Consider the following 4,527-nt stretch of genomic DNA (forward strand, 5'->3'; position numbering starts at 1 on the left):
ACTTTTATCTATCCCTTTTATTTTTACAGAGTGTATATTTCCTCTTTCTCATACCCATCACCTATCACTACTTTAGTGGAGAATCAAAATATGATAATCAGAACAAAAAGAGCTTGTGCTTGTTCTATTACAGGATTGTGAATTGCTAGAAGGTGAATACAGGTGAAAGTAGATGCAAGCTTAAGCAAAAGTAATGTAAATTCAGCTTCAAACAAATATGAGATAATACATAATGTTCCAAAGTGGTGACTAATATTAAGATGTTAGTATAAGGTAGACGTTTGAACCTTGCTGGTAAGGTGGCCTGCCAAGACATGTGTCTGCTCGGAATTCTCTCTTTCATTACCTTGTATAGAGGAGCACAAAAACAATGAAATACACATTGAATAAGGAAAAAACGGCTGGATTTATATATGAGGTTGAAGGGACAAAATGTTATAAGAAGTAGAATCTGAGACAGATTCATTAGCATATGTCCATGGTCCAATAAAGAAGGCAATAAAATAAAAACATCAATAATATGTGTTTAAGCAGACCTTTCTTTTCTAAACTCAACTATATATTTGAGTGTTAAAAGATTTACAGAAGAAAATGAAAGAATCTGAGAAAAAAGAAAGAGCTGAATTGAACTGAATTAACTTGTTAGATCTGAGCTACAGACTACTATATATAGGAGCACAAGCACCAATCAGCAGATAGTCAATTACATATGGCTATTATAGTTGCAACAACCTCTGAACTAATTAGACAAAAAGCCCACTTCTCTACTAAAGATATATTAACTAATAATACTGAGATACAAAAGAAACTAACAAAGAGATACTATACTCTAATATTCTGTCACAAACCAAATCCAATAGTCCAATATATATTAAAGGAAACAACAGAAATTGGAATTCTTATTTTAATCAGAAACAATCCATAGAGTTACAAAGGATATGAAAGATTACAAGAGGACTGGATTAACAACAAAATACTGAAACAGAAAATAAATAACATGAAGATAGATTCAGAAAAGTTATAGAGCTTTTGATCTTTCCCAAGAGCCTAAGTCCCAAATTCCCAATCCAGCACCTTGAGCTTATCCTGAAGCTTTGAGAAGTAACGATATCAAAAAGAGATTTTGTGAACACGTCCGCGACTTCTAGCTAAGCAGGAACATAATGCACAATTAGGGATTGATTGAGAAATTTTTCTCTGACAAAGAGCACATCAAGTTCCATGTGTTTGGGGCATGAGTGGAGGACTGGGTCATGAACTATAGACACTGTGCTTTGATTGTCATAATAGTATATATAACTTGTGTTTTTATTGGAACACGGAGCTCCTGAATAAATAATAGAAAAAAAATCAAATGTGTTTAAATAAAAAAAAAGAATAAATACAAAAAAAGTAGAAGAAAAAATAAGGTCAAATATGTTAAAAATCAAAACAATGACAAAAAATACTAAAATTTAAAAATAAAATAAAATTAGTTCAAATGAAAAAAAATACCGCAGACGAAAAATTAAGATAAAAAATAAAATGAAAAAGAAATGAAATAAAAGTAACCACAATTATGAGTTTTCAATATAATTTCTTTTATTTTGTCTTTTATTTTTTTCGTTTTTGTCCTTGATCTATTTTATTCCTTTTTATTTAGATATGTTGTGTCTTTTTTCTTTTTTCTTTTTTTACTTTTTGGTCAATTTTATTTTTTAATTTTTTGAATACATTTTTCTTCTTCTTTTTATTTTTTGCTTCTATTTTTTTTTTTAGCCTTGTGCCACCCCACCCATTACAGATATTGGTAAAAAAAATTTTAAAAAAGAGAGACATAAAAAAGACTAAATATATCTAAATAAAAAGAATAAAATAGATAAGAATAAAAAAAAATGAAACCAAATATATTGAAAATTCATAATTACAATTTATTTTTGTTCTATATTTTATTTTATTTTTTATCTTAATTTGTTTTCGTTATATATATTTCTTTTAAACTATTTTTTTATTCTTTTAAAAAATTAGTTTTTTCTATTATTGTTTAGATTTTTAATACATTTGGTCTTTTTTGCCTCTTTATTTATTTTTTATTTTAGCTGCCTTTGATATTTTTTTCAGTATTTTAAGTTTTTATAATATTTAGTCATAATTTTTTTTCTACTAATCAAAAGTATAAAATAGGTATATTTAATTATATTTTTAACAATATTAAGAAGAGATACGGGTGAAAAACCGCGGGGATTAAAAACAGAAAAAACCACTTTTTGTTGTTGTCTCTCTCTCTCTCTCTCTCTCTCTCTATCTCTCTCTTGTTATGATCTTTCAAGCTCTGAAGCTGAGGCTCAAAATCAAACATCACGACCACGCGCCGCCGCCATTCATTTTATTTTTTCTCTCTGTTCCTCTATTTTCTTTGTCGTTTGATTTTCTGCATTGTGTTTTTCTGTGTTTGCAGGTTGAATACATCCCAAAGCATATCCTTTCCCCTCCTCAATCTTCCAAACCCATGCGATACATTCCTCAGGTACGTCAAAATGAAAAATTGTGCATTGCCTAATCAGGTTATTTTTTTAAATTGCATTCTAAATGTTTGTGAAAATGTTTGTCTGAAATCTGACATGACCTTGGAAGTACCTGGCGTCATAGACGTCTTTTCCTTGAACTTGCTAGACTGGGGTAGCAGCAACGTTCTTAGTATCGCACTTGAAAATGATGTATATCTTTGGAATGCCGATGATAGCTTCGGTTCGGAACTTGTCACTGTTGATGAGGAAGATGGTCCCATTACAAGTGTTAGCTGGGCACCTGATGGACGCCGTTTACCAATTGGTTTGAACAATTCCCATGTCCAGCTCTGGGATTGTTTCAATACTAAGCTGGTAGATGTCATACTCAATTCTTGTTTACATATATATATATATTTACCATTTTTTTGGGGTTTTTTTTTTTTTTTAAATTGAAATTTATGCATTGTGATTGTTATATGGTATGGTTTGGTGAACGCAGCTGTGAACACTCAGGGGTGCACACCAATCACGAGTGGGTTCACTAGCTTGGAACAATCATATCCTCACAACAGGAGGATTGTGATAGACACTACATAGTCTGACCTATGTTCGTATCAGATTGAATGGTAGAATTGTTAACAATGATGTCAGAGTAAGATCTCACATTGTTGGAACCTACCGTGGACATCAACAGGGGGTGTGTGGGCTGAAGTGGTCTGCCTCGGGAAAAAAATTGGCGAGTGGAGGCAATGATAATCTTATTCATATATGGGACAGATCCATGGCCTCTTCCAATTCAACAACTCGTTGGCTTCATAGGCTTGAGGAGCACAGAGATGCTGTAAAGGCACTGGCTTGGTGTCCATTTCGGGGAAATATACTAGCTTCTGGTGGAGGTGCGGGTGATCAGTGCATTAGGTTTTGGAACACAAACACTGGTGCATGCTTGAACTCTGTTTACCAAGGATCTCAAGTGTGCGCTCTGTTGTGGAACAAGAATGAGCGTGAGTTGCTTAGCTCGCATGGTTTAACCCGTAACCAGCTCACTCTTTGGAAATATCCTTCTATGGTGAAGAGGGCAGAGCTCACTGGTCATACCTCCAGGGTGCTGTTTTTGACACAAAGTCCAGATGGGTGTACGGTGACGACTGCAGCAGGGGACCAGGAACTGCGTTTTTGGAAGGTCTTTGGAACCCCAGAAACGTGCAAACCACCAACATCGAAGGCAAAAACTGAGCCCTTTGCTAATTTCAACCGTATCCGTTGAAGATCGCATGTATAGGAGATACTATGATATATCTAAGGGGTAGTCCTCTTGCCCCGAGCGATTTTGTATTAAAAAATTATTTCATTTTTTTATTATTTCCATAACACTTTTTGTATATTCTGACAAATGTATAGACATTTATACATGTACATAGTGGGCGAATTTATCTGTACAGAAAGAGCTAATTACTTTGAGTGAATGCCATGTATGATTGGATTTTTTTTTTTTTCACTTTGACTTTTTATCATTCTTTCCCTGTTTTTAGTGTTTTTGAGAGTCTCACATCCCCACAAGTCACCTTATTTTGGTGTCAAGTATAAGTCATGAGCACTAGTAATGAATTATAACTTTATTTTTTATTTCTTTTGGGTACAAGTGACCTTTTGATTGTAATGGGATCTTTCTTCAGAGAAGAAAAAGTTAATGGTTTCTGTCCCCCCGTAAAGAAGAATGGAAGTATGAAGTTTGTTCTCCTAAAGTATAGTGGGGAGAAAGTTGGTGTGAGCTATATTCCATATTATTTCGCTTCACTAGCTCAGCTTGATAGAACTGGGGATCTCTTTATGGGAACTCATAATCCTGGTGAGACAGGGGAAGGAAAGATGAAAGATAGGGCACAAGATGGTGATTCTGGTGCCCACTTGACTGACTCGAGCTTTCGGACCGAGGGTCGAGCTCACGAGGTGGTCTTGTTGAAAGAATGGCTGCTAGAGATGGGTTTAATGCTCCAAGGCTGAATACAGAAAGCATTAGATCTTCTGACCTTTCACT

General features: G+C 34.1%; 1 pseudogene; it reads left to right on the top strand.

Annotated features, from left to right (window-relative positions):
- Positions 1–2,292: 2,292 nt before the first annotated feature.
- On the top strand, positions 2,293–3,756 carry LOC133290412 (cell division cycle 20.2, cofactor of APC complex-like; annotated as a pseudogene).
- Positions 3,757–4,527: the final 771 nt, after the last annotated feature.

This window comes from Gastrolobium bilobum, unplaced genomic scaffold (genome assembly GCF_033153095.1).
Source record: "Gastrolobium bilobum isolate Gb01-03AN ecotype WA unplaced genomic scaffold, APGP_CSIRO_Gbil_v1 utg18870, whole genome shotgun sequence".
Taxonomy (NCBI): domain Eukaryota; kingdom Viridiplantae; phylum Streptophyta; class Magnoliopsida; order Fabales; family Fabaceae; genus Gastrolobium; species Gastrolobium bilobum.